Genomic DNA, 23,891 nt, shown 5'->3' with positions numbered 1-23,891 from the left:
TAAAATCAGAGAAAAAGAAATCATATTGGAAAATTAAATTAGTCTTACAGAATGAATATCTCAAGAGAGGAACAATTTTCTGTGTTAGATGAAGTTTCTTTTAGATAAAGTCAAGTTGTGCCTGCACACAAGTGTTTCCTAACAAAACATTGTGTTGATTAGTTGAAGTAAAGCTTACTCAGCAAGATCTGTTACATGTTGCCCTGCATCAACAATGAATATTTTTTCTATGTAATGGATAGCAGAAAAATTTAGAGAAAATGGACTTGTTCAGATTATTTATCAAGCAACACATTCAGGAGACCATAAAATAAGTTTGAAGATATTTGAGGGGCACTAAAATGAAAAATATTGTGATGTGATGGAGACTCTTAGCAATGTATTTTTAGCATAAAGGGAGATCCTGGAGAACTGACAATTTTCTGTTTCTCAATCTAGTAATTTTTTTTTTTTTTTTTTTTTTTTTTTGGACAGGCAGAGTTAGACGGTGAGAGAGAGGGAGAGACAAAGAGAAAGGTCTTCCTTTTCCGTTGGTTCACTCCCCTAATGGCCGCTACGGCTGGCACTGCGCCGATCCGAAGCCAGGAGCCAGATGTTTCCTCCCGGTCTCCCATGCAGGTGCAGGGACCCAAGCACTTGGGCCATCCTCCACTGCCCTCCCGGGCCACAGCAGAGAGCTGGACTGGAAGAGGAGCAACCGGGACAGAAACCAGTGCCCCAACCAGGACTAGAACCCAGGCTGGTGCTGTGATGTAGTATTAGGCTAAGCCTCTGCCTGCGGTGCCAGCATCGAATATGGGCTCCCGTTCATGTCCAGGCTGCTCCTCTTCTGATCCAGCTCTCTGCTATTGCCTGGAAAAGCAGTAGAAGATGGCCCATGTCCTTGGACCCCTGCACTCACATGAGAGACATGGAGGAAGCTCCTGGCTCCTGGCTTCTGATCTGTGCAGCTCTGACCGTTGCAGCCAACTGGGGAGCAAACCAGCAGAGGGAAGACCTCTCTCTTTCTCTGCCTCTCCTTCTCTCTCTGTGTAACTCTGACTTTCAAATAAATAAATAAATCTTTTTAGAAATTACATTAAAGTGATGTTATTGTTACAAACCCATAGAACAAAAAGAATAGGGAATAGGAAAAAGTGATGTCAACTAAATTTAGGAAAGTAGAAAGTACATGGACTTATCGTGGCTAACTTAGATGATAAGAGAAAACTAAATGCCTGAAGGGAAAAGACAGGATGCAACCTTTGAAGAACCAGGAAAAGTCTCAAGAGTTGGATCTAGCACATAGTCCTAAAGTTGGGGTGCTGGTGGGACTGAAAATAGAATCAGCCATCACTCCTTTAAGAAGCAGTTAACTCAAACGCTGTCTATTCATCCCAGCAAAAGTCCACAGAGAAGTTCAGTCATGGGAACTTTGGAATAGAAGTATTTGGGCACAACTGAAGGCAGTGATACTATACTAAGTGAAATTCTACATACTGAATAGTGAGACTACTTACAGACCTTGTTAACGTGACTCCTAGAAAACTACCTGGGGAAACTGCCCATGTAAAAACAGAAGATATGCATTCTCAGAGTTGAGTCTGAACAATAAAGCAGTGTGCTCCTTAGCCAAATAGCCTACAGAGAAGCCCATCAATCAACAGACTCCCTTCATGCACACATATACACATAAATACACAAACAGAGCTTTAGTCTCTCTTTCTTAACTGTGAACCAGCAAAATTTGTCAATTGTTTGGAGAGAAATTTTTGATATAGATGATTATGACAAAATTAACTAAAAAGAAAAATGGAGTTCAGAGGACATTGATCAATGCTGAAACAAACTAAAACTTTTAAACTGTGAAAATAAGATCATCAAAGAGATAAGATATTTAACTCATAAAACAAGAATGACATACAATAAAAAAGATTAAAAAGCTCCCAAAAATTTAAATGATGATTTCAGAAATCAAATATCAATTTCTAGTTTAAGAGCTGCTTAGTACATCAGTGAAAAAGATCATGACACTAATGAAAAGATCCTCAAAGCCTCCAAAAAACAAAAACAAATTGAAAACAAAAAGTTAGGAATTAGAATGTCATCAGACTTTTCAGCAGCATTATTGGACTCCAGAAAATGGCACAGTATCTTAAAATTCAGAGGGAAATGTGTAGGACGTCAGTTAACAGAAATCTCAGAACAACAAGTGAGAAACAAAAAGCAGCAAGCCTACACTGAAACAAGAAGAAGGAAAGCTTCAGAAAAGGCGGCCCTAGGAAAAGAGTTAGGCTGATAGATTACCTGATGTGTCTGAACACATAGAGGAAATTCGTATTTCTGACTTTGAAGCCAAATTAACAATGAAAGAAATATGAAGAAAGCTAGGGAAATCAAAAGGAGAAATAGAATAAGTATTTACTCAAGAGAAAGGAAAAGGCTATACGAGTGGTCTTCAGCTTCCAGCTAACATGGATTTACAGAGACTGTTTTTTTTTTTTTTTTAGTTTTCATGATAAATTTTTAATTTTAGAATCATTTAGACTTACAGAAAATTTGCATAGAGAACAAGTAAAATCTCTGTATACCTTCACCTCATTTCTTTGGCCATTAATATTTTTTGTTGCCATGGTGCCCTTGTCTCAACTAAGGAACCAATAGGATACACTATTTTAAACCCCACAGGTGATTCTGAGCCCACTGTTTCTCTGGCTGTCATTCCTGGTCCTATGATCCAATAAGACCACACACTGAATTCTGATGATGTCACACCTCCCTAGGCTCCTCCTACCTATGTGATTGTCTTCCCGTGTTCTTGACGACTGTGGGAGTTTTGAGGAAGCCTGGTTAGGTGTGCTGTAATTGGGGTTTGTCTTACTTTCTCTCATGATTGGACTTGGATAATGGGCTTTATATATGAAGAACACCAAGCAAAATGTCTTCTCACCACATCATAGCAAGGGTGCATGAGACTAAGAGTCAACACACACATCGCTGTTGACAAGGGACTGGACCCCTGTGTAGACAGGGCTCCTCAATGCTGATGCGAACTTGAACCCCAACACCAGACAGGCTCATCACTGGTTATGCCAACCTGGACCCAACAGAAGACAGGCGCACCACTGGTGATGTCAACCTGGACCCCAAGAGTCCACCCCCTGTCCACTGCTGATGTCAGCCCTGCCCCCTGGAGGAGGCCGTGTGTTCACTGTGGAGTCCCCTTCACCGCTGCTGGCCTTCTGTACTCTGTGGACGCAAATCTGGCAGTTCAGCCACACTCAGGAGGGAGCCTTCCCTCAAGCGCTTGGTCTTCCGTGAGACTGTCTACTTCTCATGTGGTTTTTTTTTTCTGTAGATTCTACTTATTTATTTGAGAGGTAGAGTTACAGTGAAAGGGAGAGACAGAGGGAGAGAGAGAGAGAAGTCCTCCATCCACAGGTTCACTCCCCAAATGGCCGCAACGGCTGGAGCTGGGCCGATCTGAAGCCAGGAGCCAGGAGCCTCTCCTGGGTCTCCCACATGGGTGCAGGGGCCCAAGCACCTTGGCCATCCTCCACTGCCCTCTCAGGCCATAGCAGAGACCCAGATCAGAAGAGGAGTAGCTGGGACTAGAATCAGTGCCCATATGGGATGCCAGCATTGCAGGCAGAGGATTAACCTACTGCACCACAACACCAGCCTTCCTCATCTGTTTACTTAGGACTCATGAATACTTGCTTATATGTTGGGTTTTAATCTGATACAATATTTATCTTTTTGGTCAAATTGCTCTGGCTTTGGCCATTGGCAGCTCTTTCAGGCTGGCCCCTGTCCGTTGGACACACCCTCATGCTTTCAAATAAGTGTAGCCATCCATGGGAGAATATTTCTGACATCTAATCATTGTAGGTATCTCAGAATTAAATTTACTACGTGCCGTCTTCCAATGCTAATCCCAACTATATGACTTCCCTTCCACAGTGACATTTGATTCTCATCAGGAAAGACTATAGATTTCCTTAGTCAAGCAAATCATCATTGTGAGAGAAGACTGACTGAGTTCCAGTGTAAGTGTAAAACATATCTAACATATAAAAGATAGCTACAACTAAGGATTCAAATATGAAGTACTTTATATATTTAATAGAAAGGGAACATTTCACAATAGGTCAGGCTATCAAGTAACCAAATAGTATCCCAATAAAGTGTGTTTGTACAGTCAAAAAAAAAAAAAAGGATATGGAAGAACTGGAATTCTCATACACAGCTGCTAAGAATGTAAAATGATACATTTTGCAAGACATTTTCTTTTTTTTTCTTTTTTTTTCTTTTTTTTTTTTACAGGCAGAGTGGACAGTGAGAGAGAGAGACAGAGAGAAAGGTCTTCCTTTGCCGTTGGTTCACCCTCCAATGGCCGCCGCGGCCAGCGCGCTGCGGCCGGCGCACCGCGCTGATCCGATGGCAGGAGCCAGGAGCCAGGTGCTTTTCCTGGTCTCCCATGGAGTGCAGGGCCCAAGTACTTGGGCCATCCTCCACTGCACTCCCTGGCCACAGCAGAGAGCTGGCCTGGAAGAGGGGCAACCGGGACAGAATCCGGCGCCCCGACCGGGACTAGAACCCGGTGTGCCGGCACCGCTAGGCAGAGGACCAGCCTATTGAGCCGCAGCGCCAGCAAGACATTTTCTTTACAAAGTTAAACATCTGCCTACCATGTGATACAACTATTCCACCCTGACATACATACTCAAAGAAATGAAAAAAAATATGCCCAAAGATTTGTACATGACTGTTCATAACATTTTTTTTTTTTTTTTTGACAGGCAGAGTGAACAGTGAGAGAGAGAGACAGAGAGAAAGGTCTTCCTTTACCGCTGGTTCACCCTCCAATGGCCGCCGCGGCCAGCACACTGTGGCCGGCGCACCGTGCTGATCTGAAGCCAGGAGCCAGGTGCTTCTCCTGGTCTCCCATGCAGGTGCAGGGCCCAAGTACTTGGGCCATCCTCCACTGCACTCCCTGGCCACAGCAGAGAGCTGGCCTGGAAGAGGGGCAACCGGGACAGAATCCAGCACTCCGACCAGGACTAGAACCCGGTGTGCCGGCGCCGCAGGCGGAGGATTAGCCTATTGAGCAGTGGCGCCGGCCTGTTCATAACATTTTTACATGTAATAGCCCAAAACTGAAAATGCAACCTAAATATCCAACAAATGAGTAAATGGATTTAAAAAAGCTATACTATGTACAAACAATGAAGGACAATTCAGCAAAAATCCAAAACAAATTCAAAAATAAAGTTCTGTAAAGTACAACAACATGAATGCATCTAAAAATAATCACAGTGAGTGAAAGAAGCCAGGCCAAAAATGACTACATACTCTATTCTACTGTACAAAATTTTTGAAAATGCACGCTAGTCTGTATGACAAAAAGCTTATTAGTAGTTGGGGCCAGCATTGTGGCATAGCGGGTAAACCCACTGCCTGCCATGCCAGCATCCCATATGAGTGCCAGTTCGTATCCCAGTTGCTCCACTTTCAACCCAGCCCCCTGTTAATGGTCTGGGAAAAGCAAATGGAAGATGGCCCAAGTGCTTGGGCTGCTGCTACCACATGGGAGACCCAGATGAAGTTCCTGGCTCCTGGCTTCAGCTTGGCTCAACCCTGACCATTGCAGCCATCTGGGGTGCAATGGGGTGAAGCAGCAAATGGGAGACCTCTCTGTTTCTTCTCTCCCTCTGTCTCTGTAAATCTGAATTTCAAATAAATAAATAAATTTTGAAAAAAGCCTATTAGTTGCCACCTACTGAGTGATAGACAGTTAAGTAGGAATTACAAAGGAGTACAAAGAAACTTCTGAGGGTGATTGTTACATTCAATGTCTTGATTATGGTGTGGTTTCATGGGTGTAAACATGTCAAATCTTATCAAATTTTCCACTTTAAATGTGCAGTGTATTATGTTGCATATTATACCTCAATTGAGACGTTTTTAAAAGCTATGAATCAAATAAAGTGTAATCATAGATATGAATATTATTTACACAGTCATACTAATACAAGCACTGAGAATTAGTTTAACCAAAATTGTGAGCTAGTCTTTTTTGAGGAGACTAGAGGCTGGATTGTTTCATTTGCATTATTCTGATCTCCAGCAAAGTTCTGCATTGTGTCACATACTCATTGATCTTAGAAATTTTTCCCCTTTCTGTTAATTGTGTCCTCGTGCACTTAGCTAATTTTGACAGGCTTTCCTGTGCTATCCTCACTAATGTAAAGGAGTTCCTTGTATATTCCAGATACCAGTCCCTTTTTGGTTACACATGCTGCAATATTTCATCTCAGGCTGTCTCTGCCTATTAATTCCTTCTAACTCCTTCCCCTTCCTTGCAGGGCACCTCACCTCCCCTGTCCAAAACATCAGACAGGTCACAACTTCAATCGACATTCTACATCTATAATTTTAACTTACACTCACAGCTGTCTTAAAATCTAATATTCTGAGTAAACTACAAAGGCTGTGTGATTCTGTAATAGAGAATCAATGAGTCTTCATGGTGAGTAAGTTTACCTCAGCCAACGAAATCTATACTAATTTTAGAAAACTGCAGGCTATGTCAAAGTAGTGATAAGGGAAATAAGGAGTTCTATAAAACACAGCCCACTCCCCAACTTTGCCGATATCCACTTATTTGTTTATGAGGCAGTAAAGTGTACTGGCAAACCAGTGGAGTCTCATAGACATGACGTCAAATCCCAGAGCTCCTATTTCCCATGTAAAATGGAGTTGGCAATATCTACAATCGGGGGGGGGGGGGGGCAGGGAGGCTGGGAGGGCAAGGGTGGGGATGTTTGGGGGATTAATTGGGATAGCTCAGAAAGTACTCAGCACAGTACCTGAAGCATAGTAAGACCTAATATATGGCATCAGTAATTACCATGGCTCTTTCCCTTTCAAACTAGCAAACAAAAAAAGGCAAAACAAACAAAAAATTCCTCCTACTGACCCTTTAAAGCTAGGTTTAAAAGACAGTTTATCAAATCATACTCAGGCCCAGCTTGGTTGAAGCATTTCCACCACTCAAGATTTTCAAGGTCCTAGTATAGGCTGAATGAGGAGGGGCTCTCCAGGGAGATAAATGGAGAATCACCTCCCACTGCCTGCATTGGGACCAAGAGCCTGATCTACAAGGGAAGAAAAGCAAAAAACTAAAATGGTTAAGTTTGTGACCCACCTGTCACCACCCCACCACTGACTCCAGTGACAGCCTCTAGCTGATCAAGGCACCAGCTAAATGGAAATACACAGAAGAGCAATGGTTTCCAGACCATCCCTTCCACCATGGCCAGGTGTAGAAGTGCCAAAGAGCACCAGACTCCAGAGAGAGACGCAGTATTATTATTGGTTTGCTGCTTGCCGTTTTACCCATGATCCATGTCTTGGCAAGCTCTTGTACTCTGGGGACTACTTCGGATGAGTGACGGATCTAAATCAGAATGCAAGGAGGTGTCACTGCAACACCATGCACTTCTTGGTAGCAGAATGGAGTCCACCATCCAACTAATGCAAAAGTTGAAGTGCTTCTTCTCAGAGAAGATGGATGGACACCCCAAGATTTACACAGAAAACTTACTAAAAATGGCAGCAGAGAAGTGAGGAGTACTAGTGTAGACAATGACAACTTCCATTCTATTTCAGAATAAACATTCAACTTCTCTTGCCTTCTATGCTGTTTGTAGTGAAATAATAGAACAAGCAAGCAAGCATCCATTCCAAGGCTTTTGTATTGGTGGTTGTTGCTGCATGTTTGAAAGGTGATCTATTTACAATAGCCATCTTACATACAGTTTGGAGTTAGATTTCTCCATGAAAAAAAAAGAGGTCATCTTATTTATAATAACCAAAACAAAAGTCATTCTTGTGAATAACAGTGGTATTGAAAGTTTCTGTTTGGATTTTTACTTAAGAACTACCATTTGGGGAAAAAAAATGCTCAAATCCGGCTCTCACAAGCCAACACATGCCAGTATTAGCACACCACTGTTTAAGCCACAACTTCAGCCCCAAAATATTAATCATTCCCTTTTCTGTGGTCTCAAGAACATTATTAATTTGTCTTATATGTTGTGAAGACTACTATGATGAGCTCAGTAGATGACTGTTTCCCACAATAATGTGTAAAATCTCTAAAATCAGAAATAATAATCCAGAAAACCCACTTTTAACACAATGAAGACTCTTCTTAAATATAGCTGACAAACAGGATAAGCACTTTACATAGTATAAAATGATAAACAGATGGCAAAGAAGAGAGAAATAACATTTTGACCTAACACAAATAAAACTATTTTAAAATCATATCAGGGAATAGAAGAAAAAGAAGAAGAGAAGGAAGAAAAAAGGGGTAGTGAAGAACAATCCTATAGTACATTTAGATATAATAATGTCCTACAGTATAGTCCCTTCTCATAGTACTTAAATTACACATGCCATATGAATTTTATCATGGATCTTCAATTGCTATTTTTAAATCAATATTTATCAATTACTGATGAAGGGCAAAGTATCAGCCATCTTTCATATTTAATTTTATTAAGAAAGTTAAAGTCAGTTCTCTCAACAAGTCATGGTGAAAGCTTATATGGAAACTTTTGCTTCTGAGTGAAAATTAAGTGCTTAATGAAAACAATCTTTTATGGGACCCCATCGGTAACACCCATCTTTCTGAAAAAAGGTGTCATAGCCACACATCTATAATGTGAAGGCTAAATTCTCCAGTCTAAAAATATTTCCATCCTGCTTGAATGACGATATAATAATGAAAGGAACACCTAAATAAAATATGATTTCATCTTTAAGCAGAAAGTTTTTGTATTTTTTTATTTTGAAGTGAAGTAAGAAAACTACATTTATTTTAATATCCAATGTAAGAATAATGTTTACCCTACTCCCTGGTGGTTAAGATCATTTTTAAATAAAAAATTAGTACTTAAGACTCTAACACTATTCTTGTCATTGCAATGTTTCTATCATCTCTTCCAATAAACAACTGCTCCAAATTGGAGTAATCATTTTATTTTCTCTTGTGGTGGTTTCTATGGGCCAGGAATTTAGGAAAGACTCATTTGGATGATTCTGGGACTTTTCATATATTACATGGATTGTATGAGTCCTTAGAATTTTCTGAGGTCTTGCAAAGAATATTCTAGCCTTATCCAGGCCTTCAATCTTTTTTCCTAAAGTCCTTTTAGAAAACTTTTTACTATATGAAACACTGGTCTAAATCCTTCACATTTTCTGTAAATTTCATTCAAAGGTGAATAATATGTTCTTCAGCTCATTACTCTCCCATAATTTTCTCACGGGCAGTGAGAGGAAGCCATGTGGAACCCTAAACTTTCTGCCTGGAAATCTCATAAACTGACAACCGAGTTCAGTAGGCACAGATTCTATGCTCTCCATTCACACATGCAAGAATTTTGTTAAAATTTGGCCACCACATAACAAGGATTTCCTCTTTAATTTCCAACTACATTTTCCTCACTTTGCTTTCAACACGCCCAGACAGCATTCGTGAGGCCCTGAAGCTTCTGCTAACACTTTCCACAAGAACCTTCCAGCTCACACCCACACCCTTTCAACCCAATTCAAGATTGCATCGATAGTCTTTTCCTAAAAGACTTTGTCCGCCACTGGTCCAAATCACAAGATCACACTGGGATTTTTGTTATGTCAGCATTCCATTTCGGCATTACATTCTGCTCCAGTTTTCTACTGATACAAGAAAAATCACTTCAAAATTTAGTCACTTAACACTCATCTCATTCTAGTTCATGATTTCTGTAGGTCAGGAATTCAGAAAAAAATTCACTTGTGGTTCTAGCTGAGAGTTACTCACTGGAAGCCACACAGTAGGTGAAGCTAACACAGTGAACACTAACAGCTGCTGGAGATGACACACCTCTCCACGCAGATTCATTCATTCAGTCTCTCCATGTGAGCTGGTTTGGGCTTCCTTATAACACAACAGTCTAAAGGCAGATAGAGAAGTTACATGTTCTGATTTTCTCCAGAACATGTATCCCAAGAGATAGATTGTAGACTGTGGACTGTTCTGAGCTCATACTGATGTGGACTAGGGTGTTTTAATTTTTTACTCTTGGTCCTTTTCTCAAACAAAGGCAAGCATTCTAAATGCAGGCATGTATAAGGTTCACAAAGTGCTAACAAAATTTATTCAAAAGGTGAGAAAGTAAACACACATACATGCATGAGCAAGGGTTGCCCCATGCAAAGAAATACCCGTTTTAAGTGGGCAATGACCCAGAGGAATTCCCAAAGGAAGGAGGGGTAGGAAAAGAGAGATAAGGAGGTTGTACCTCTGCAGGACTTCTAGCATGGTCTATAGTGAGAGAGCCTTCCTCCCCCAGTACTGACTCCTTTTATGAGACAGGGGTAAAGGGTGGGGTGGGTGGTACCTCTACAAGAATGAAGCTACCTTGGAATTTTGTGATACCTCCATAGGTTCCATGTAGAGCTTAATCTCCATATTTTCATAGTATCCTGCCTTAGGTCCCAGATGAAGCAGGTGCATCCTGGGAAAGGGATATTTTGATTGTCAAATAAGAAGATAGAATTACATTTGTGCCTTCTGGACTTCCTGCTCAGCAGACCTATCTAGTTGCCTACTTTTCATCCCACATCAGTATCAGAAATCAAGCAAAGTCGCCCAACTGCATTCTATTTGTAGATGCAATTTTAATCCCACCCAAATTCCAGGTGAATAAGAGAATTAAATTCCATCTCTAAAAGAGCTTATGGAATAATAATTATTTTGCAACCAATTTTCAAATATAAAATCTTCCAGATAATAATATTTTTAAACTTTGTTCCATGTATTTCTTTTATTTATTAAGTGCCAGAGAGAAAGGGGAGAGAGGAAAAAAAAAAAAAAACACAGAGATTTCCTATCTGCTGGCCACACCCCATCCAGATCACTCTCGGAATTTCTTGGGACAATTTAATTCTAATTGTTTTGTCTCATAAGTATGTTCATACATCTTAATTTTTAACAGAGGAAAAAGGTCCCATACCTACAAGTCTTCCATGCTAATATCTCTAACATGTCCTATACCAATATATAACCATAGGTTTGGGAGAAAACATACTTTGGCAACCTCAAAGTAGAAAGAATACAGATTTTGGAGTTATGTAGACCAGTGTTCAAATCTCTAGGAGCTCTCATATTATCACTGAGATTTTCAGCGAATCACTGTTCTCTGGGCCTTACTTGTATTACTGTATATGGTACAATATATTTACTTCCCTGAGAAATTTGAGGGATCCATGCAAGAACATAAAGTGCATGAGTGGTCTGGAAGCTAAAACTTTAGCAGTAAACGTTTAGTATTATCTTCTTGGATTCCTGCATAGTTTTATGAAATACCAAGAGAAAAGAAGTAAACGTGTAATTGAGCAAAGAGAGGGCCTTTTCTTAGAATAAATTTGCTTTTCTTCCAGAGCTATAGGATTTATTTCTCTGAAAAACAGAGACTCCTCAAAAGTAGGGCTGCTGAGGGAGCCTCAGAGCTCATTGAGAACAGGGCTGAGATTCCAACTCTGACCTTTGTGAGACTACCTAGTTAGGGGTTCATATTCATTCTAATGCAAGCACATGAAAACAATTAACCAGCTAAATTCCAGGCAGACTTCTCAATAGTATGGCTTATTTAGATGTTAGCAGGGAGTACTGCAGTGTCCAAAATAATCTTGTTTACCACAGAGTGATTTCTACAGAGAATGTAAAGTCGTATCAGCAAGTTTGTTACAAACCACATCTTGGCAATGAAATAAAGCTTGAATATTCAGTTGGCAGTGTGTATGTGTACCTTCTGTATGACTATGTTTACCCTAGAAGATTAAAGTGAAGATTAAAAATAGCCTAGATAATTTATGTAAGAGGGATAATAACAAAATCAAAGTGATAGTTTCAATATTTGAGTTGTATGAACTCAAATAGTTTGAACACCCAGTTTTCATTTATACATAAATTTCTGATCTTCTACCTTCTTTTATTGTCTAACATAGGTCAATATCACAGAGTTCACTGATCAACATAAAAAGACATAGCCCAGTGGGTTTCAAAACTTCACATTAAAACCCACTAAAAATATAAGTTAGAATTATTTATATCTCTACACACTGAAGGGCAGAAAACACAGCTTTCCCAAGTTCATTACTGAGATACACTCTTACAATAAAAACAGATTAATAACAGAGAAACAAGCAGGTTTACTAACATGTGCTACATACATCCTGTGGGAGAAAAGTAAGGCAGCAGCTTAGGAGTCTGCCTCCAGAAAGAACAATGCATTTTAGAACAGTGACAGGACAAACGAAATCCCAGATTTCAAGGATGGGAAAGTTGTGGGAAGGTAAATTTATGACTAGAAAGTCTGCTCATAGATTCCTCTGGCATCACAATGTCTAAGCTGATGAGCAAACATGGTGTAGAATTTACATCTAGTCTTTAGATGGGAAACAGGGGAGGAGAATAGAGAGATCTTTTATCTTTGTGAAGCTCTGTCTTGATTTTAGGCAAACAGAAGGCAGAGAACATCTTTAAAAATATTTTTTTTATTTTTAACTGACATAAAACTTGCACATATTTATCGAGTACCATGTGATGTTTTTATACCTATATACACTGTGTGTCAAGTCTAATAAAGGTAAACATATCTATCTCCTCAAATATTTATTCCCCTGCGTTTTGATTCTATCAGCTCAATAATTCTTTACAGCTTGGAGAGAAATATTTTTATTTCCTTTAAAGCAAAGATTTGGGAAATTCTTTTAGAATTTTACTTGAGAGACAAAGAGTTAGACAGAGGTCTCCCATCCACCAGTTCACTCCCCAAATGCCTGCAAAAGTCAAGGCTAGGCCAGGCTGAAGCAGGGAAGAACAAAGTCAATCCAGGCCTTCCACATAAATGACAGAAACCTGATTACTTGAGCCAAGACCTGTTGCCTCCCATAATGTCCACCAGCAGAAAACTGGAATCAAGAGTGGAGCCAGAACTCAAACCCCTGCATTCTGATATGGGTTGTAGGTATCTCAACCATTAGCTTAACCATTGGGCCAAAAATCTGTCCTGGTACAATTTGTAAAAGATGTAACAGTTTGATGGTTAGATAATCAAAATGGCAAGACATCTTAACCATTTAAAAATGTGCATTTTATATCTAGCTATTATGACCTAGAGTGGATTTTCTGTATTGAATTTCCTGTATTCTTAGAGATATCATTTTTCTGAGGAGAAAAAAAATGAATAAATAAGTGAATAATGTCCACAATATTTGTAAACATTTAGGCCTTAAAACTGGAAACAAAGAAAATCAGTCTAGTTCTCCAAGTAAGTAACCTAAAAATCAGCCTTTGCTCATAAAATGACAACACAATATCCTTTTCTGGGAGGTTTATATAAGTCATTTTTCTCACGAGTTGAGTCTTGCTTCTTCCTTCTTTCATGACACATATCACCTACCCACTGATCTTCTTACATCTATCCAAGACCCTTGAAGGAGTAGATTATTTTTTGTTTGAAAAAATTTTAATGTAGTAAAATAACATCAAGTTTGCCATTTTAACCAAATGTAGCCATCGGTGGCACTAATTATATATATAAGATTGTGCAACACTTGCTACTACTACCTAATAGGCTCTGTTTGCACAGAATACAAAGAAGTCATTTTCTTAGAAAACAGTACTGCAGAAGTCAGCCCTGATTTTTATATGCTTCTTTCATTTTTCAAGGCTCCCAGATCTCATCTCCCTGCAATAATGATTTACCTAACTACACGTTCATAGAGAGTGGAACAACATGTTTTCCAAACTCTCAGCTTTAATTTATAAGTGGAAATGGGGCCGGCGCCATGGCTCACTTGGTTAATCCTCCGCTTGAGGCTCCGGCATCCCTTGTGGGTCCTGGGTTCTAGTCCTGGTTGCTCCTCTTCCAGTCCAGCTCTCTGCTGTGGCCCGGGAAGGCAGTGGAGGATGGCCCAAGTGCTTGGGCCCCTGCACCCGCATGGGAGACCGGGAGGAAGCACCTCGCTCCTGGCTTCGGATCGGCGCAGTGCTGGCCGTAGCGGCTATTTGGTGAGTGAAGCAACAGAAGGAAGACCTTTCTCTCTGTCTCTCTCTCTCACTGTCTCTAACTCTACCTGTCCAATAAATTTTTTTAAAAAGTGGTAACAAGGGGCCGGGGCCAGCACTGTGGCATAGGGGGTAAAGCCTCCACCTGCAGCGCTGGCATCCCATATGGGTGCCAGTTTGAGTCCCGGCTGCTCCACTTCCAATCCAGCTCTCTGCTATGGCCTGGGAAAGTAGCAGAAGATGGCCCAAGTCCTTGGGCCCCTGCACCCACGTGGGATACAAGGAAGAAGCTCCTGGCTCCTGGCTTCAGATCGCCGTAGCTCCAGGGGAGTGAACCAGCAGATGGAAGATTTCTCTCTCTCTCTCTCTCTCTCTCTCTCTCTCTCTCCTTCTCTATGTGTGTAGCTCTGACTTTTAAGTAAATAAATAAATTTTTAAAAATAAAATAAAATAAAAATAGTACCAAGAGAAGTATTGGGAAAGTTAAAGTCTCTTCAAGTCAAAGATCACAGCCATTCCCTCATCTTTTTTTTTCTTTCTAGAAAGAAAATGGAGTTGAAAAAGTATAAAAAGTAGACTTTTTTTGTTAGAAGACAAAAATTATGGTAATCATCTATTCAGGTAAGAAAGCCAGCTTTCCAATTTGTGTGTGTGTGTGTGTGTGTGTGTGTAGAATTTAAATCTATCTTCTCTTCATTTGGTTTTTTTTTTTTTTTAGTTTTTTTCTAAGTGTGTATATTGATCTGCTCTTAATCAAGAACACAGAACATATGAACTTAGGTTTCTTGCCAGAAAATACAGCCTCAAGTTGGCTACTGACCAACTTTTATCAAAGCCTACTTGCAAAAAATAACATTACTGAAAGGACACACAATCCATTCATTCCTTGAGAAGTTTAAAATTTATCCCTGTGTATCAAGATAATATTTAGAGATATTAAACCATAGTTTTACCCCCCATTTTCCAGTACTCAGTCTTCAACATTAAGGCAGCATCAATAGCTTTCTGTATGAATTGCCATTGTGCTAGAGCCAATATGGGGGGGGGGGGGGGGGAGTCAAGTTCCTGGCTTTTGAGATCACAAGTGAACTTCAATGAATCAACAACATAGTCCTAGCTCTTAATTGCACTAGTAAGGTGCAAGAAATGAATAAGTGATTGACTTTAAAGAAAATAATTTTCCTTAAAATTACCAAAATCTGGAGCTTTGCATATATGAGGATGCCATGAATATAGAGTAAGAAAGCATGTTTGAGAACATAAAATAAAATATGGGGCCTCAGAAGTACTACGGATTCAATGAAAATGAGGAAGAAAAAGATCAGGAATGAGTGGTGAGATGTTTGATACTCATGTAAGTATCTGAGAAAGGTCCCAGAAATTACCCAAATCACAGTTAAATCTAAGAGATAGGCACATCCAGTTGCCAGAGTGTACTGTGAAGGGAGACGCTGTAGAACTCTATGGAAGGTTGTTCATAGAGGAGTTTGGCAAAGTGGCAGGATATAAAATCAATGCACAAAAATCAACAGCCTTTGTATACACAAGCAATGCCATGACTGAGAAAGAGCTGCTAAGGTCAATCCCATTCACAATAGCTACAAAAACAATCAAATACCTTGGAATAAACTTAACCAAGGACGTTAAAGATCTCTACGATGAAAATTACAAAACCTTAAAGAAAGAAATAGAAGAGGATACCAAAAAATGGAAAAATCTTCCATGCTCATGGATTGGAAGAATCAACATCATCAAAATGTCCATTCTCCCAAAAGCAATTTATAGATTCAATGCAATCCCAATCAAGATACCAAAGACATTCTTCGCAGATCTAGAAAAAATGATGCTGAAATTCATATGGAGGCACAAGAGACCTCGAATAGCTAAAGCAATCTTGTACAACAAAAACAAAGCCGGAGGCATCACAATACCAGACTTCAGGACATACTACAGGGCAGTTGTAATCAAAACAGCATGGTACTGGTACAGAAACAGATGGATAGACCAATGGAACAGAATTGAAACACCAGAAATCAACCCAAACATCTACAGCCAACTTACATTTGATCAAGGATCTAAAACTAATTCCTGGAGCAAGGACAGTCTATTCAATAAATGGTGCTGGGAAAACTGGATTTCCACGTGCAGAATCATGAAGCAAGACCCCTACCTTACACCTTACACAAAAATCCACTCAACGTGGATTAAAGACCTAAATCTTCGTCCTGACACCATTAAGTTATTAGAGAACATTGGAGAAACCCTTCAAGATATTGGCACAGGCAAAGAATTTCTGGAAAAGACCCGGGAGGCACAGACAGTCAAAGCCAAAATCAACTATTGGGATTGCATCAAATTGAGAAGTTTCTGTACTGCAAAAGAAACAGTCAGGAGAGTGAAGAGACAACCGACAGAATGGGAAAAAATATTTGCAAACTATGCAACAGATAAAGGGTTAATAACCAGAATCTACAAAGAGATCAAGAAACTCCACAAAAACAAAACCAACAACCCACTTAAGAGATGGGCCAAGGACCTCCATAGACATTTTTCAAAAGAGGAAATCCAAATGGCCAACAGGCACATGAAAAAATGTTCAAGGTCACTAGCAATCAGGGAAATGCAAATCAAAACCACAATGAGGTTTCACCTCACCCCGGTTAGAATGGCTCACATACAGAAATCTACCAACAACAGATGCTGGCGAGGATGTGGGGAAAAAGGGACACTAACCCACTGTTGGTGGGAATGCAAACTGGTCAAGCCACTATGGAAATCAGTCTGGAGATTCCTCAGAAACCTGAATATAACCCTACCATTCGACCCAGCCATCCCACTCCTTGGAATTTACCCAAAGGAGTTTAAATTGATAAACAAAAAAGCGGTCTGCACCCTAATGTTTATTGCAGCACAATTCACAATAGCCAAGACCTGGAACCAACCTAAATGCCCATCAACGGTAGACTGGATAAAGAAATTATGGGATATGTATTCTTTAGAGTACTATACCGCAGTAAGAAACAACGAAATCCAGTCATTTGCAACAAAATGGAGGAATCTGGAACACATCATGCTGAGTGAAGTAAGCCAGTCCCAAAGGGACAAATACCATATGTTCTCCCTGATCGGTGACAACTGACTCAACACCAAAAAGGAAACCTCCTGAAGTGAAATGGACACTATGAGAAATGGTGACTTGATCAGCATAGCTCTGACTGCTAATGGACAACTTAATACATTATCCCTCATAGTATTTTTTTTTGTCTGTTCTACTTAATATGACTGGTTTAATTCTGTAATTATCACACAGTTATTCTTAAGTGTTGAAAATTAACTGAAATGTGATCCCTGTTAAACATAAGAGTGGGAATAAGAGAGGGAAGAGATGTATAATTTGGGACATGCTCGGGCTGACTTGCCCCAATTGGTAGAGTTGGAAACATACCAGGGGATTCCAATTCAATCCCATCAAGGTGGCATGTGCCAATGCCATCTCACTAGTCCAAGTGATCAATTTCAGTTCACAATTGATCATAATGAAAGGACTAAGAGTCAAAGGGAGCACATAAACAAGTCTAGTATCTGCTAACACCAACCGATAGAATAAATAAAGGGGAGAGTGATCCAACATGGGAAGTGAGATACTCAGCAAACTCATAGAATGGCGGATGTCCTAAATAGCACTCTGGCCTCAGAATCAGCCCTAAAGGCACTCGGATCTGGCTGAAAAGCCCATGAGAGTATTTCAGGCATGGAAAGCCAAGACACTCTGGCAAAAAGATCTCTGTGAGTGAGATCCCAGTGGAAAGAACAGGTCTTCAAAGAGGGAGGTGCCTTTCTCTGAAGGGAGGAGAGAACCTCCACTTTGACTATGACCGTGTCTAAACAAGATAAGAGTCGGAGAACTCAAGGGGCTTCCATAGCCTTGGAAACTCATAACTGGTGCATAGGGAGATTACTGATGCCATAAACAGGAGTGTCAATTGGTAAAGTCAACAACAGGAGTCACTGTGCACTTACTCCTCATGTAGGATCTCGGTCCTTAACGTGCTGTACACTGAGGCTTAATGCTATAACGAGTACTCAAACAGTATATTTCACTTTGTGTTTCTATGGGGGTGCAAACGACTGAAATCTTTACTTAATGTATACTAAACTGATCTTCTGTAAAAAAAAAAAAAAAAAAAAAAAGAAAGAAATTTTCAATTCCCAACTTGACTCTCACTGGGATTAAACATGACAATAGGTCTGATCTGATTTCATCATCATTTAAAAAAAATCATCTATTATTTTTCACTTTATGTTTCTGTGTGGGAGCAAACTGTTGAAATACTTACTTAAGGTATACTAAGCTGATCTTCTGTATATTAAGATAATCGAAAATGAATCTTGATGTGAATGGAAGGGGAGAGGGAGTGGGAAAGGGGAGGGTTGTTGGTGGGAGGGACGGTATGGGGGGGGAAGCCATTGTAACCCATGAGTCATACTTTGGAAATTTATATTCATTAAATAAAAGATAAAAAAAAAAAAAAACTCTATGGAAGGTTGTTGACTCTTTGTGGCTACCACCTCTGTGAGCTTATAGCAACTCACAAAGTTGGTGGTGAGTTGGGGCTGCTGTTGGTCAGTAGAGCTGGTGATTGGAAGAGAGAGCTAGACGTGAAATGGGGAAAACCAAGGACAAACTAGAACCTGCCAGTACTTAGGTACCTGTCTTCCCCACCTTGAAATAATGAAAACGTTGCAATAATAATAATAATAATAATAATAATACCAGCTACGGCTACTTTCACATTTGCCTTCTAGATTTCCTGAAGCTTAATTTATGTCCAATTCTAACCTGGAATCCTAGAGTGAAACAGAGTTTGTGAGTTCACAATAGAAAGATTCGCTTAACAGTTAGCCTACTGAGGGATAAATGAGAATTAGAGAACATGTTAAGTAAAAATACATAAAATGGACAAAAGAAGGCATTCCACACGAAGCAACGGAATGAGCAAAAGCATAAAAGTGGAAATAAACAAAGTGTAGACAAGAAACCAGAACACGTAGGAGAGTAGGAGGACACAAGATTGCTAGGTTGGTTAGAGGAGTCATATAATGGATGACACAAAAGCCAATTAGAGTACACAAATAGAGTAATTCTTGAGAAAGTTACTATGATGGTCCAAGTTAGGAGAAGATGAACATAAGCTTAAGATTGCCCAATAATTCAGGGTAAAAAGAGGCTCAAAGAAATCACTTCGAGGACTGCTATCATAAAAGCACTGAAAAGGGTAGTAGCAATGTGAAAGAAAATGAAAAACATTGTCTAAAAGACAAATTAAGCTACAAATATATAAGAGATATAGTCATCTACAAATTCCATTCTGCCTTCAATGCCAGACTAAAGGCAGATCTCCCAAGGGATAAAACATTGACCGGCAGGTTAATAAAAAATGCTTTTAATGATTTGTTTCAAAGATAAAAATGGTTTGGATGCATGATAACTGAGTTGGGGCTTATACAGTATAACTCCTTAGCACCAACTCTCCCAGATGATATAAAGCAACTGAGATAAGGCAGCTTCCTGAGGAGTCTAGACTGACCCATTGTCCTGAACGGTGTTTATCATACTTATTAATATCTACCCTAGTTCAGCATCCCATGAACCATTGCATCTACTGGTATGGAAATAAACAAAGACTGCTCAATAAGAATAAAGACTATTTATTCAGAGTTTTCTCTATTAAGGGAATCAGTCATCAACAGTCCTATTTGGAAAAGACTCAAATCAGGCAAGTGGAAAGCTTTATAGTGACAAAAAGGAAAAGCGTTATGTATTCTCTGATCATAGGTTACTGACGTGGGAAATCAAGAAGTTAGTTACCTAGAAGATTTAGAGAGTATATTTGATGTTTTCTGAATGATCTTAATTTAGAAGCATTCTGTTGCTTTATGTAAAACCTTGGTCATTGACCAAGCCCTGACCATATTGGGTCAGAGGATGTGATTTGGCTTCCTGGGCATCTGTGTCAGAATTCTACTGTCATATATGGTTTGTCCTTTTTCTGCTTGCATATTCAAATCACTGGGAAGTTTTGAATGATAGCATATCATGCTTAATTAATTTAGTGCCTTCAGTAGTACATATGCCTACAAGTTTTACTGTCTAAACTATATAATTGTATTTAAGTAGATGAAAAACACCGATTATCATGGAAGTCTCCCAAGAGGATGAAAACTGGTAGCTGTTAACAAGGTAGATATGCTGGACTACCTTTTTTTTCACTGCGTCCGTAATAATGTAATCTTCCCAGATCACAATCCTCATCAAGTCACAACTAAGTTCAAAAGTCTACATTTGATTCCTGTTGCCAGTCTCCTTTTGGTAACGTCACACTCCCCATTCATTTATTGTTCAAACAGTTATTGAGCGCTCACAACATGTTAGGCACTGTGTTGAATATTAGAAACGTAGTACCTACTAGTTAAAAAATAACCAATGATTCTTATGGAACGTGATAAATATCAATACAGGACAATGTAAAAACACAGAGGAGGAACATTCAACGCAAATAGGATGCCTCCCAACTCTCCACTCAGTAGCAGATAGCATTTCAGGTTTAGGGTCTCCCAGACCTCCACACAGCAGCGAGATTACTAATTTCTTCTGGTCCTGTGCCCAGTGGCAAAGACTAGCCTAAATGTGATGTCTCCTGATCCTTCACCAGCTGCAGTAGGCAGCTTCGATAGGCACTTCCTTCCTGAGAAAAGATCAGCCTGCAGAGATAGAACAGGAAAAGCATAGAGATGGTCTCACCAAAGAGGCTATGCACAATGCCTTCCATCCTACAAGTCCAGCATCTCCCTCCCAGAAACACTAGGTGTCCCAGGGAAGGAATTTCTATCAATGAGTGCCATTAACAAGAACCAGACAGGAGCCCAAACAGAGTAGGAAGAACAAAACAGAACAGAATAGCATTAAATGTGCCCTGGACACTAATTGTCACCAGAACTACAATCCACAAAAATATGCCAGAACCCAATTTTTAAACCTAGATAAAGTGACTCCCTGCTAAAACAGAAGATTTAAATAGGATCATGAGTTTCCTAGGCGGGCATTGGGCCCAGCAGTTAAGATGTCGTTAGAACATCAATGTTCCATTCAGAGTAGCTGGGGTAGCATCCTGGGTCAGTTTCTGATTCCAGCTTCTTTCTAATGCAGATCCTGGGAGACAGTATGTTATGGCTCAGCTAATTGGGTCCCTACCAAGTACACAGGAAACCTGGATTGAGTGCCTAGCTCTTGGCTTCAGCCTGGCCTAGCCGCTATTATTGTTGGCATTTTTGTTGTGAACCAGCGGATGAGAGATCTCCCTGTCTTTTTATCTCTCTTCTCAAATAATAAAAATAGTCAGTAAGTCTCCTAAAATAAAATTCAAAATGTCTAGAATAAACAAAAATCATTTACAGTAAAAAACAGAAAAAACACTATTTAAATAAGAAAAGATAACCCACTGACTTTAAAAACTATGTGATGGGGGCAGCACTGTGGCGTAACCGGTAAAGCCACCACCGCCTGCAGTGCCGGCACTCCAAACAGGCACCAGTACGAGTCCCAGCTGGCTGCTCCACTTCCCATCCAGCTCTCTTCTTTGGCTTGGGAAAGCAGTAGAAGATGCTGCAAGTCCTCGGGCCCCTGCACCCACGTGGGAGACCCGGAAGAAGCTCCCGGCTTCGGATGGGCACAGCTCCAACCATTGTGGCCATCTGGGGAGTGAAGCAGCGGATGGAAGACCTTTCTCTCTGCCTCTCCTCTCCTCTCTCTGTGTGTAACTCTAACTTTCAAACAAATAAATAAATCTTAAAAAAAAAAAGACTATGTGAATCAGAAATTGAGATTATCTGAGAAGGATTTTAAAGCAGCCATCATAAAAAGTGCTTAATAAGCAATTTTAAAACCTCTCAAAACAAGGAAAAACAGAGGAATCTCAGCAAAGAGATAGAAACTACACACATACAAACACACACACGTACGTGAAGAACCAAGTAGGAATTCTAGCACTGAAAAATACATTATAAAACATCTTCACAGGGGCTGGCACTATGGCATAGTGGGTAAAGCCACCACCTACAGTGTCGGCATCCCATAAGGGCACCTGTTCGAGTCCCTGCTGCTCCACTTCTGATCCAGCTCTCTGCTACGCCCTGGGGAAGCAGTGGAAGATGGCCCAAGTCCTTGGGTCTCTGTACCCACCTGGCAGACCCAGGAGAAACTCCTGGCTCCTGGCTTCAGATCGGCGCAGCTCTGGCTGTTGTGGCCAATTGGGGAATGAACCAGCAGATGGAAGATCTCTCTCTCCCTGCATCTCCTTCTCTCTGTGTGTAACTCAGACTTTCAAATAAATAAATAAACCTTAAAACACGCACACACACACACATCTTCATGGGGGCGGTGCTGTGGCGCAGCAGGTTAATCCTCCGCCTGCAGCGACAGCATTCCATATAGGCGCTGGTTCTAGTCCAGGCCATGCTCTTCTGATTCAGCTTTCTGCTATGGCCTGGGAAAGCAGTAGAAGATGGCCTAAGTGCTTGAGCCCCTGTACCCGCATGGGAGACCTGGAAGAAGCTCCTGGCTCCTGGCTTCAGATCAGCTCAGCTCTGGTCACTGCAGCCATTTTGGAGAGTGAACCAGTGGATGAAAATATCTCTTTCTCTCTCTATATATATATATCTTCCCTCTCACTGTCTGTAACTCTACCTCTCAAATAAATAAATAAAATCTTAAAAAATAATATTTACTAGGGGATAGCATTGCAGCATAGCTGCCACCCACAATGCTGGCATCCCACATGTGTGCTAGTTCTTGTCCCATCTGCTCCATTTCCCATCCAGATCTCTACTAATATATCTGGGAAAAGCAGCAAAAGATGGCCCAACTGCTTGAGCTGCTGCTACCCACATGGGAGACCTGGAGGAAGCTCCTGGCTCTTGGCTTTGGCCTGGCCCAGCCCTGGCCATTGTGGCCATCTGGGGAATGAACCAAGAGATAGAAGAAATTCTCTCTCTTCTTCTTCTTCTCTGTCTTTCTCTCTCTCTCTTTTCCTCCCTGTCTCTCTCTCTCTCTCTCCTCCTACTCTCTGTAACTCTGCCTTTCAAATAAACAAATCTTACAAATAAAATAAACTGTCACTATGTGAGTTCAATAGAGGGGATGACAGAGAATAGAATCAGTGAACTTGAGAACAGTTCAATAGAATTTACACAATCTGAACAAAAACAAATGGGCAAAAACATAAATAAACAGACCTTCAGGAACCCATGAGATTTAACACTATCACTGGAGTTTCAGAAGGAGAGGAGAAGGAATGTGAACCTAAAAGAAAAATGGCTGAAAGATCTGTATAGGCAGACTCATTGCATGCTGGCTCTTTGTCTCTAATGAACAAGATCCCTCTTTTCATCCTGGCGCAGAACAGGTGGGAATTCCTGCCAATTTCCCAAAGGGAGAAGTATGTACTGCTTTCAGGCAGGAAAGAGGAGGTCAGAAAACTCTTCCTATATGGGTTGATTCTCAGCCTTTGACTCAATGAATCCTTTTGCCAGAGAAGCATATTTTGGGATGCCATATCCTGTCCCCTTCAAAGGCTTCACAGAGGAGGAGACTCTGGCCCTTGAATTGTAGCTTTTCAGGTGGGTAGGGGAGGTTTACCCAAGCCAGGTGTTCAGGAATTGTTCCCCAGATTCCCTGCTCATTATCCTCCACAGATACTTCTAGTACATCAAGACTACTAAGCTTATC

General features: G+C 40.4%; 1 pseudogene; it reads right to left on the bottom strand.

The window, feature by feature from the left end:
- Positions 1 to 7,101: 7,101 nt before the first annotated feature.
- Positions 7,102 to 23,891, bottom strand: part of LOC149125038 (endoplasmic reticulum membrane-associated RNA degradation protein-like) — a 98,523-nt pseudogene continuing 81,733 nt past the window's right edge.

The sequence above is a fragment of the Oryctolagus cuniculus genome, chromosome 8, assembly GCF_051225735.1.
Source record: "Oryctolagus cuniculus isolate XC-2025 breed Fujian yellow rabbit chromosome 8, ASM5122573v1, whole genome shotgun sequence".
Classification (NCBI taxonomy): domain Eukaryota; kingdom Metazoa; phylum Chordata; class Mammalia; order Lagomorpha; family Leporidae; genus Oryctolagus; species Oryctolagus cuniculus.
Note: the sequence above shows the minus strand (reverse complement) of the source record. Positions and strands in the feature narration are given on the sequence as shown.